This window comes from Typopeltis vanoorti, chromosome 3 (assembly GCF_054136105.1).
Source record: "Typopeltis vanoorti isolate ZY-2024b chromosome 3, IOZ_Tvanoo_1.0, whole genome shotgun sequence".
Classification (NCBI taxonomy): Eukaryota; Metazoa; Arthropoda; class Arachnida; order Uropygi; family Thelyphonidae; genus Typopeltis; species Typopeltis vanoorti.
In genome coordinates this window covers 135,493,305-135,506,152 of record NC_143551.1, presented here as the reverse complement: position 1 = coordinate 135,506,152, position 12,848 = coordinate 135,493,305, and the positions used below count along the sequence as shown (strand labels likewise).

The 12,848-nt window shown below is 35.2% G+C and overlaps 1 protein-coding gene across 3 annotated transcripts in view; it reads right to left on the bottom strand.

Moving 5' to 3' along the window:
- LOC150108582 (uncharacterized) overlaps nucleotides 1–12,848 on the bottom strand; it is a 97,775-nt gene that overhangs the window by 13,483 nt on the left and 71,444 nt on the right. The window lies entirely within an intron of this gene.

The window sequence follows — 12,848 nt, the reverse complement described above, 5'->3', positions numbered from 1 at the left end:
TTATATATAGTTTCTATATTCGGCATGAAACTCTTTAGGTTTCTTATTCAGCTAAGAAACAATATGGGATGCAATATCCCTTAACTTAAATAAGTTCATGTCGCCGAATTGAAGCCTTTGGCTCTTCATATAATTAGTAATTTATTAGGACACCTTCTTGGCAATTCTCATAGAAGAGATGCAAGTTCTGTTTGCTACAAACTTGGTATTAACTAGGTCTATCTACTCACTGATGAGACCTCAATAAAGGTTGAAACCAGTCTGGATAGTGTAGTGACCTCTCATAATGTAGAACAGTAATACAGCTCCTAGGAGCTAAGTTCACATTATGGGTAAATACCAAGAATAGTGATTGGAGCTTGCTCCATCCTTTCTATGAGTTGCCTCAGTTTGCACTACCAAATGGGTCAGGTGCTGCTATCCAGGTATTTGCTTACGCTTGGAATCGCCGAACTTTATATAGTTTCTATATTCGGCATGAAACTCTTTGAGTTTCTTATTCGGCTAAGAAACAATATGGGATGCAATATCCCTTAACTTAAATAATTAAACTTTCATAATCACCAGCATCAAATTCTTGAATATATCCTCATGGGGAGCATAAAAGGATATTATGATAGTACTCCACAAAGTCTACATTATTACTGATTTTATTTTGACAACTTTTCTCTAAATGAATCTCAAAATATCTGACACCTGTTGTCAGATATTTTGGTCTTTTGAAAAACCTTTTACTACATCAAGCCATCTAACTCTTGGTTTTCCTGCCATCTTGGCATTAAACACTTGTTTTGCTACCCTTCCCTCTCTCATCTTAAGTGACCATACAACTAAGTTTTGCACATTCCCAAATGCTAAGTTCCTTCCTAATATCCTCACTTTTAATATGATGCCATCTGTTCACTCCCCTAATTTTCACTCAGAAATGTCATATCTGTGGTCTCTAGTCTTTTCCTGTTTCATTTCTAATTCAGTTCTCAGATATAAAAGAAGAAACTAGTTTGAGCAGACTTGTGTATAGTCATTTTAGTGTTTGCCTAATTTCTTTCTTATTACATATAAATATTCAGTTAACTCCCTACCATACCAGCTTTGTGAATTCTGTTGTTCTATTTCAAAATTTAATTTGCTATCTTCATTAAAAACTGTCTAAAATGGTTGAAATGTTTTACTTGTTCTATAGGTTCTCCATCTAGAATACAGTTGATGTTTTCAGTGTTCCCATCTATTTTCATAATCTTTGTCTTTTTATTGCTGCTTTCAAGACAAATTTGTTACAGTAGTCATTCAATTTAGCGAAGGATTCCTGTAGACGTGTACTGGATTTAGTTATCTGCATAAAACAAAAAGCTAAGTTTGATATCTTTGATTTTAATATTAGGTTTAATGCCACTTTCCTTCATAATGTGATCCGAATAGATGACGAATAATGATGGAGTGTATCCCATTGTCTTATACTCGATTTTACATCAAACTGTTTTCCTATACTTCCTTCAGTTCTAACTGCATACAACTGAAATAGAGACTATAATATTGCTCTGTATAGCATTCCATGTGAAAGAAGAAAAAAAAAAATGACCCACTGCAGGGTTGAAGGCCTCTCCCATTGCAGGAGGTTTTAGGTCTACTACTCCCATGGTGACTCAGTCCATATTGGGAGAGTGTCACAAACATTCATGCCTACGTGGGATTCGAACCCGTAGCCTCTTGGCTGGAAAGCGAATACGTTAACCACTCGGCCGCGTATTGCCAAAGGCGTCACCTGATTCAGACCAGTAAAGAAATCAGTTGCTCTGAGTAGCTATAGTTACGCATAACGTAACAAAACCGTCATCAGTTCAGACACTAGATTTATTTTTGTTTCTTTTTAACACTACGATTCAAAGATACAAAATTTATAAAAAATTATTAAGATACTTTGTACATATAAATAATAAAATAAACTATTTAATGAATTTTTGCATTAGGTCTATTATTTTCAATAATCTCTGCTAAACAATGTTTTCTTTTCTCTTTCTTTGTTGGCCTACCAGACTGAATTCGTCGTCACGTTTTTGAAATTCCATAGGTTAGGTTGGTTAAAAAGAAACAAAAATAAATCTATGGAATTTCAAAAACGCAACAACGAATTCTGTCTGGTAGACCAACAAAGAAAGAGAAAAGAAAACATTGTTTAGCAGAGAATATTGAAAATAATACACCTAATGCAAAAATTAATTAAATAGTTTATCTTTGAATCGTAGTGTTAAAAAGAAACAAAAATAAATCGATTGTGTCTGAACTGATGACGGTTTTGTTACGTTATGTGTAACTATAGCACATACAAATGCGTGGGCTACTCAGAGCAACTGATTTCTTTACTGCTCTGAATCAGTGACGCCTTTGGCAATACGCAACCAGGCGGCTGCATTATATGTACATGTAGCATTTTCAAGTTTTTCTCTTGGCACCTTGTTATATGCCTTTCCATGATTTCTCAACTATTTGTCTTACATAATCTTACCTAGCACATTCAGTAGGGAAATTCCTCTGTAATTCTCACATTCAAGTTTTACTGTCCTTTTTTACAAATAGCTACTATCAGAGCTTTACTTCAGTCATTCAATATTCAACCTTTTAACCAGGATTCTGAACTATGCATTAGTGAAGCCAATGTAAAACTATTATACTTACACATTTCAGCATTTCCATTCAAGTGTCATCTATTCCAAATGCCTTTCATATTTCTCGTTTATAACGGCTTTTTATATCTCAAATACTGATATGCACTCCTGATTTCATTTTTCTTGAATATTTTCTCCTATTGTTGTCACTTCTTGTTGCAATTATTCCAAACATCTAGAATGTTTTATCTTCCATTTTCATGTCGTCCTTATCACATCTGATTCTTTTTACAGTACTCTTTCCTCTGCTTCTAAGCGTTTATTTATTTATTTATTTTTTTTATTGGCAGCCTCCATTACATTTTACCCTTTTTGAACTCTGAAAAACCGGAATGATTTCTGATTAAACCAAATGCAAAAAACTTGGTTAATAACTATTAGTTTTCAAGTTCCAGTATTACAGTTGATTGACTCTTTTATCGTAGTATTCCTACTAAATATGATCATTCAAACAAGACATGCCACAGAACCTTAAACTGCTTGCATCTATTGTTCACCTGTCAATTAAAGTACCATTTTCAACATGATCTCCCTTAAAACTAATACATTTATTCCATCGACGCTTCAGTGCCATTATCCCGTCCCTGTAGTGGTTCTCAGTAAGATCTCCAAAATACCCCTCTACAACTGCAATCACCTCTTGATTCAAAGACAAACGCTGACCAGTGAGGAAGAGTTTTAGTTTTGGGAAGAGATAGAAGTCAGAGGGAGCCAAATCTGGGGAATAGGGTGGATGTTCCAACAATTCATAATACAGATCCCTTAATTTTCCCATTGCCAAAACACCTTTGTGGGCAGGTGCATTGTCCTGAGGAAAGATGATTTTTTTTTCTTCTGCAAAACCAGGTCTTTTCTCACGAATTTCTTCGTCTAGTCTGGTTAAAAGAATAATATTCCCAGGTTATTATTTTATCCTTTTCAAGATAATTAATAAATAAAATGCCTTTAGCATCCCAAAACACAGATGCCATGACCCTTTCCTGCTGATGAAACTGACTTTGTCTTCTTTGGGGCTGAACAACTGGCTTCTGCCCACTGTTGGCTGCTGTTTGGATTCTGGTGTGTAATGGTGAATCCAAGTCTCATTCATATTAATAAATTGATGCACAAAATCAGTTTTTCTTGTTAAAACGCCCCAAGCACTGTTCAGAGATTTTCATGCGAGTGCATTTTTGATCTTCTGTGAGCAAGCATGGCACCCATCTTGTGCAAAACTTTTTCATTTACAATTCTTCATGCAAAATATATTGTACACATTCTTTGAAATGCCTATAATCTCAACAATTTCACACACTTTGATTCGCCAGTCATCCAATACCATATCATGCACTTGATCAATGATTTCTGGTGTTGTTACACTTTTTGGACGTCCTTCATGTGGATCATCTTCAGGGCTGGTAATGCCACGTTTAAAATCAGCAGCCCATTTCTTAATTGTTGAAAATGAAGGAGAAGAATGCCCATAAACTTTTATGAACTTCGAATGAATTTCTTTTGACGTTAAACCTTCTTTTACAAAGAATTTTCTAACCACACGATACTCAATTTTATCCATATCAAGGGATATAGACAACATTTTTGCTTCACACAGCTGTATAAAATAAACTACTTGATAGAATGACTTGCAATTTCACATGGATGCTTATGACAGATGTATAGAAAAAAAAATCTTGCCAATAGTGTTCCCATCTATGGTTGAGAACTTTTCAGACCACCCTCGTAAGTGTTCATATTTTTATTCTGTATGGAATAAACAAATTAGATATCTGTGTATCCTTATGTTAATACTTCAGCATCCATTATGATAAATGACTGCCAAAAGAAAGACCATTATATATTTGATTCTGGTCAATGACTACAGGAAATTTCCTAAGCCATTTACTTCAGCTGATTCTAGTTGGCCAATATCTTTAGCACTGGCATGCAATTTTTTTTTCCCCTTACAGAAACTTGGGTTTTCAACTCTACAACTGATAAAAATCAACCACAGTCCTTAAAGTATTTCAGAAATTAATATACCAATCAGGATTTGGGAATATGATATGGTGATAGTTGTCTCTCATATACTCTCAATTCCAGATGCACAAAATCATCAAGAACCATGAACTCAAAAGACACTGATCATGGGAGGGTTGAGACAAAACTGCCTACTTATTTCCTAACATTAGTTAAGATGAAAGAGTGCCATCTACTCCCTTTGTAGAATAAAAAACATTGGTACAGGTAGGTATTCAAAAACCTGGCAACCTCTGGACCTGAAGGGTGCCGATTTCGGATGGTTATATATGCTGTATATTTTTAACAGAAAATGATTACCTGTATAGTCCTTTAAAGAAAGAAAATTAAACACGAAATGAAAAGCTTATGAAATTTTAATGTTACCAACTTAATATAATGGTTCTACAGAATTTTAATTAATAAAATGTTGATGGTGGTGATGACAGCACATCTGGTTGACTTGAAGTTAATGGCAGTGGATTATCAAGTGTGACACCACTGCTTCTTCTTCCTGCTTCCCAGCTATTTTCTTGAATATATCGTGCAGTGTCTGCTGCTTCATATATTTGAGTCTTTCTCTAATAAGTTTATCTTGGAGCAAGTAAACATTCATGATTTCTTGTTCACTTACAAAACTTCGTTGCTCTAGTCCAGCCAGCAGTTCAGTTGTCAATGTAATTAACCTGTCAATGAAGATTCTTTCTCTCACATCATCCTCATTTTCGTCACTGCTTTCATCTTCATCACTACCTGTAGAGGCATTTCTCTCCAGACTTTTAACCATATCTATAATTTTCAGAATCAGTGTAATGATGAATTGTAGGCACATTATCATCGACATTCATCCATTCCATTAAAACATCTTCATTTATCCTTGATGAAAGCTCCTTGGAGCTTATGTTAAAGATGTAACTCATCAGGATTAGTTATATCTTTAACATAAGCAAGAAGTTCCTGTATAAGCTGCTTTTCTTTGGGAACCCTAAACCCTGCAATATTATTTTTAGTGTCTTCATTAGAATGAGAAGTAAACATTAAACTTGGCCACAATTTATGCTATCCATTTTTCAGTGTTGATGTTTTCACAGACTTCCACGCATTGGCAACACAGTACACTGCATCCTTAATGTTGAATTCTTTTATGAACTTCTGTACTGGGGTGCCAGAATTAACTGAACTCACTAGGCCCCTCATTAACAGGGATCGATACTTACACTTCATAGGACGCATAATACCATTGTCCTGTGGTTGAATTAGTAATGTGCAGTTGGGTGGGAGGTAGACAACAAAAACATTATCTTTCACTAGAAGATCGGCTTTTGGACGTGCTGAACAATTGTCTAAAATAAGAAGTATCTTGCAATTAGGGTCTAATCCAACCGAGTTACAGTGAGCCCTAGCCTCAGGAACAAAGCAGTTTTGAAACCAATCCAACGTAATATCAGTGGTAACCGAACCCTTCTTGTTGGCACAGTAATGGACAAGAAACTGTGTCATACTCTTGAAGGCCCTCGGATGTAAACTTTTTCCAATAACGAGCAACTTACATCTATGGGTACCCGCAGCATTAGAGCAGCACATTACTGTGACGTGATCCTTTGAAGCTTTAAACCCCGATGGCGATTCTGCATCCTCAGTTGTTAGAGTTCTTTTTGGCGTACATCTCCAAAACAAGGCAGTCTCATCAGCATTGTACACTTGTTCAGGACTTAATGTTCATCACTAACTAACTTTGCAAATTCATCCACATATACATTAGCCGCATCTTTGTCTGTTGAACGTTTTCCCCACACACCGCACAAAACTGTAAGCCATGTCGCGGCTTGAAATAATGCAGCCAACCTTCTGAATATTCACACTTGTGTTGCAATCCCAGCTCTTCATTAAACATTTTGGCTTGTTCTTTTAATAAATCAATAGAAATTTCCACACCTTCGCTTACACAAAAATTAAACCAGGTTATGAGAACTCGGTCCAGTTCCGAACTTTTTCACTCCGTCATTGACTTCCTTACAAACATTTGCTTTTTTGATACACTGCCAGAAAAGAACTTTAACAGTTTTTTTTTCTGTTTTTTAATATCATACACTGTTGAAGAGCCAATGTCATATGTTTCACAAATGGTTCGCACAGACACGCCGCTATCAAGTTTTTTTAGCACTTCCACTCTCTCTGTGATCGACAACGCATGATGTTTACATTTTACGCCACCTCTTTTCTTTGCTAAATCCATAATGGGGCTATACAGCAGCAAATAAATGATAAAATGAGAAGGAATAAGCAAGTTATCGCAATGCTTATTGACTACAGCACCATCAAAATATAAACAGAAAACAGTGTCATGGCAACGTGGTAAATTTGAAAATACGAGCTCCAAAAAAAATCCATGCCGGAGATCTGAAGGAACCAGATTATCGATGGCCGGATTTTTGAATGGCTACCTGTATCTTTTATTCCTCAATGATTTATTTTTATAAACAAACAGAGGATTTATTTATCAGCAAATTATTCATAAATCCTAATCTTAATTTTAAAATGTATTTTTGTGTTTTATAAGAAGCCATAGGACTTAAAGGGAAGCTGTAGATATTCTTCTCAAAATGGCTACAAAAGGATGCATTACTGAGTGTCCAATTGAAGTGAAACCACTTATCAAAATGCTAATTAGGCTATGACACTTTGGGTGTATGTTGAACTTTACTGAAGTCTGTTAAGGAAGCAGCAAAATCTCTTAAATACATTTCCCATCATGGAGGGAACTAAGAGTGGATCAATGTAGCATCTACACAGCTTGAAGGAAAGATGAAGTCTCTGTGGTATGCTAATTTAGTCTGGAAGTATACACTAAGTCCTTTGGCTAGAAAGACCTGATTTCAAATACCATGGAGGACATGAAGAACCTTTATCACAGATTTTCAACTGCAGGTGATTTAGCCAGTCTCATACAAATGTGGCAGGGGGTTTTCTTTCCTGAATCTTGGATATTTCATCCCCAAAACAGCCAGAAGAATACAAGCAATTTACAGCCACAATGCAGGTAACATTAACCATCCTACCATTAACACTATCAGCTTTCTAATAAGCTAAGTTACTTGGCCATGACAGGCCACTGAGTCTAACACAAAAAGATGATATTCAGGAAAAAATCTTATCATTTCCTCCAATTCTGTTCATTTTTAAAAATATTTATATAGTTTTTAATCTAAAATAAAACACTGGCAAACCACCAGTGAAAACATATTAACATAAATCAACATCATCTAAGACATCATCATCGTCAATCTACTGCTGGATGAAGTTCTTTCCAAGATGGATCCAAAAGTGTCCATCAAAGACTTTTCTTCTGCATGTACTCCTGCACATCTGATGATATCATAAATCCAGAGTAATTTTGGTTGGCATCATGGTTATTTTTTCTCCAGCAGAATCCAATCCAGTATTTCTTTTGTCCATTATTAATCTTGTCTTTTAGCAATGTGCCTGCCCCATTGCCACCTCAAATGTTTCACACTTTCTATGATGTCAGAGACTTGGGTTTGATTTCTTATCCATGCCTTCTTTTGAGATCCAGTCTTGTGATACCAAGCATACCTCTTCATCATCATCAATTTCCTGATATGTACCCTCAATGGGTGTTCAGGCCACTATGACAGCACTACATGATTATGTTTACATTATTATTAATCTAAGAGCCACAATTTTCCTCCAAATTATTCTATTACTTGTTAGCACTCCAATAATTGTTGTATCTAACATTTTGTGCTTCTAAGGCACTTCTGACTGAATCAATCTACATAGACCTTGGCCATCCTCTGGGTCTCTTTCCTGCTATCTTGGCATCAAACACCCATTTTTTTAATCTAATCTTTCTTCACCTATTCTATTTTAAATGACAATACCACCTTAGATCAGCTCTGCTTTCACATTCTTGGATGATCAAGTTCCTTTCTAATATCTTCATTTTTAATATGATTCTGCTAGTGATGCCATCAGTTCACCCTCATATATGCGGTCTCTCTAGTCTTTGAAAGTGCTTTATTTCTAATCCAACTTTCAGATCCAGAACTTAAAACTGGTTTGAACACAGTCTTGTATACTGATTAGTATACAAGTTTAGTGTTTTGGGCTAATTTCTCTTTTATTCCATATAAATTTATTCAGCTGGCTACCCACCATGCTTTGCTTATTCTTTGTCTATTTCCAGATTTAACTTGCCATCTTCACTAAAAACTGTGCCTAAATAGTGAAAATTTCACTTGTTCTACAGGCTCTCCATTCAGAACAGTTGATGTGTTCAAAGTTTCTACCTATTTTCATGGTTTTTCTTTTTATTACTAATTTTCATATTTGTTACAGCTGCTATTCAATTTAGTTAGAGAATCTTGGAGACTTGCACTAGATGTGTATAGGGATACACCATTATCTGCATGAAGAAAAGATACGTTTGTCAATTCCAATATCAAGTCTAATGCCACTTTCTTTCATAATGTGATGATCCATATACATAAATAAGAATGGAGAAAATGTGCATCCTTGTCTTACCCATGATTTTACATCAAACCATTTTACACTTAATAGAGAAATTCCTCTGCATTTCTCACATTCAACTTCTCCAATCACCTGGCATTTGTCCTTCTGGACAGGCTCTTTGAATTATGCACTAAGATGTCAGATGGAAAAACGTCCAAGAATCCAGTTTACGATGGAAAAGGAAAAGAACAATAGTTTACCCTTCTGTACACCTTAGTTACATGCCTTCCTAATGGTACACATATCATCTACTGCAGCTTTCTTTCTATTTCATGATAAATTTATGTACTCCTGTTTGCATTCCTCATGAAAATTTTCTGCTACTGTGTTTTGTCACTGTGCTTGTTTCATTTAATAGTTTTTTAAAGTAATTATTCCAGACATGTAGGATATCCATATCTTCAGTTTTCATATTACCAGTATCATCTTTAATTCCTTTTACAGTACTCTATCTTCTGTTTCTAATCTTTTTCAATAGCCTCCAGAACATTTTGCCACCTTCCTGCTTTTCTTACCAAAGTCTTCTCATGACTTCTGTTTAGCTAATTTCTCTTTTAGGACATTTTCTAAGAACTTGCAGTATGCTTTCTTCTTTAACACGTTCGCTGCCAACTACGAGTATACTCGTAGTGGGTAAACCTGCTTCACAAGCCAGCTACGAGTATACTCGTATGACGCTTACCGCCGGGAACGAGATTATTGTAGTGACCTTGAAGAAGTGAAAATGCTTGGCTTGTGGGGCTAGCATCAAAACAGTGTATTCTCATAGAACGTATGTGCTCTGTACAAGCCAACTACGAGTATACTCGTAGGACGTTTACCTCCGGTAACGAGATTATCGTACTGACCTTGAAGAAGTAAAACTGCTCGGCGTAGGGGAACAGACCATGCCAAAGTAGCGTGGCAGCGAATGTGTTAACTTCTTGTTTCCACCATGGCATTCTTATTTTTCTCTCCCTGCAGACAACTTCTCCAAGTTTAATTAACACTCTTCACCTGTCCTTATGGAATAGCTTCTGATTTTCAATAAAGTTGGTAATCAGATTCCAAAATGGAGGGAAAGATATCAAGACTAAGCAACATCTTTTAGAAAAGAGGTGATTTTCATTAGCTGACAGGAGACTATTATCCTGCTTATTTGAGGCTGTGGCAGGAAAAGTACAATGTTTGATTTTTATTATTTTTTTAATATTTTTTTTAATTTTCTAATAAAAATATTTATATTTTTATTAGAGCAACCTGGAGTTAGTTCACTCACAGTACTACAGTAATTCACCATTTGTCTTACCTTCAACACTTCAATTATCTGACCCCTGGATGACGACTGACAATACTAGCATTACAAGCAATATACAAGAATGCCATAACCATACCATGCATTAGGGGGATATCAGAAAAAATAAATACAACATTAAGGAAACCTTCAAACATCCTGCAAAATTAAAAAGTATATTCAGCTCATACAAAGATCCCCTTTCTCCACCCAGGAGTTTACAAAATTCAGTACACCTGCAACATACCCCACATAGGGTAAAACATGCCTGTCAGACTATGCACTTCAAACATGTCACAGAATCAACTGGAAAGTACCAAGTCCCTACAGTGCACCAAAGCTTGTTTTGAAAGAAAATTCCAGGAAGCCTGTGAAATGCTGAAACATCATCCAAATCTAAACAAGAATGATGGATCGGTAATTCCAAGAATCTGGAGGACCCATCAGCAACATATAGCATCCAGAACATGATGGCAGAACCCCCCCAACACAAGAAAACTTTAATATAAGAGGACTGTAAAGATTTCTTTCATTTAGTTCCACTATAAAACTTTATTTTTATTTAGTTTTTTAATAATTTTTTATATATGTATAAAAATAACAGGTATAATTTAAACCTAACCTAGTTCAAAAACAAACCAGACTAAAAGTACACAATACATTAGCCCTACCAGTCCTATTGCATGGAAGCGAAATCTGGGCAATAAAACAAAAACAAAAAAAAAAAAGACATACAAAGATTAATAACAGCTGAAATGAAGTTTATGAGAAAAATTGCAAATTATGAAAGAATTAAACCAGGAATCAGTAATAAAAAAAATTAAAAAATATAAACGTAAATGGATGGAACACGCTGAAAGAATGAAAACAGAAAGATTATTAAAACAAGCCTTAAATTACAAACCATTAGGGTAAAGAAAACCAGGACATCTTCTAAAAAGATTCAATGATGACTTCTAAGTCTGGAAGAGACCACTCTAGGTCTAAATCCTTGAAAAGCATGATGATGATGATGATGATGTATATCATTATACTTATATGTATAAAAAATTATTTTAGTTTGTTAATGAATTTATATTTATGTATAATTTTTTATTTTTTTATTTTTCACCAGAGGTCAGACTAGGGTAAATAATTAACAAAGTATTTAAATTTATCTTACTTTTGTGTAATGTCATGTAGCTTGTGTCTTATGCATATGTATGTTTTTGTCTTCATAAATTCTTTACAATGAATGCTGACCACTGTGTAACCTTAAAAAAAAAGAACATACAGGTCAATGGCACAATCCATTAAAACACTTTGGGCATACAAAAGACACAGCTCACCACTACATGCACATTTCAGCACAAGAGCAGTAACATAAAGGTGAGTGCCACTCCCTCCTAACTTATGATGATATGATATCAAAATTCTGATATCATCTGACATGTGAGTCAATATGGAGGCTGAAATTAGTATACAATGTAAATTTTACCAAAGTCAACAAGGGGCTGAAAGGACTTTATATCTGAATTGCAATCTGACAGATAATCATATATTAAGTCAGGCGTCATAAGAACTGACAAAGGAGCCATTTTAAGTCTATCCTACTTGCATTAACAATTAGAAGTAAACTCTCAGATAAAAGCAATTTAAACATCTTCATTTGTTCTCAGTAGATAGTGATTGAGAACTCATACTATCATTCCAATGGAGAATATTAGGATTTGCTACTGTGCCTATCCTTAACTATAAATATGACCATACAAGTCAAATTTATAGTTAAGGATAGTCCCTCAGATGAGTGATCATCATATGGTAGTCTCTGTGACAGAACATCATTGAGAAGGAGATGAAGTGAGCTCATGGGAGGGTGTCATCAATTAACTGGAATGTCCTCTTTTAGATAGAATCAAGAACATTTACAAAGGCTTTGGCGCACAAACCTAAATGTGAGAACAGTATTTTAAGAGCAGGATTTGCATAATGTAGCAAGTGGAATATAGGTGAGAAGTGTCTCAAGCAGAAAAGAACACCATGCTTCCTGGAGACTATAGAAATGATGTTTGTGAAGAAATTATGTCAACCAAGAGAATCACACTTGGTTAGAGATGTAGACATTATCAAAAGTTGAAGAGACTGTCCTCACCCAAAATTAGCAATGAGATCAGTGTATCAATCACATACTATTTCATCAGATCAGACTTGTCTGAATAAACTGCTACCACTACATGAATCTCAAATTATGTAGCCTTGGTATCCTGTTCACACATTAGGAGTTATGCATCAGAAGCCTCCCTAAAAAGTCTTGATGCTATTTGGAAGAGAACAATCTCATAACTATGAATCTCTTTCACAGATTCATTCCAATAACTCTATCACACACATCCTGATTCTGCCTC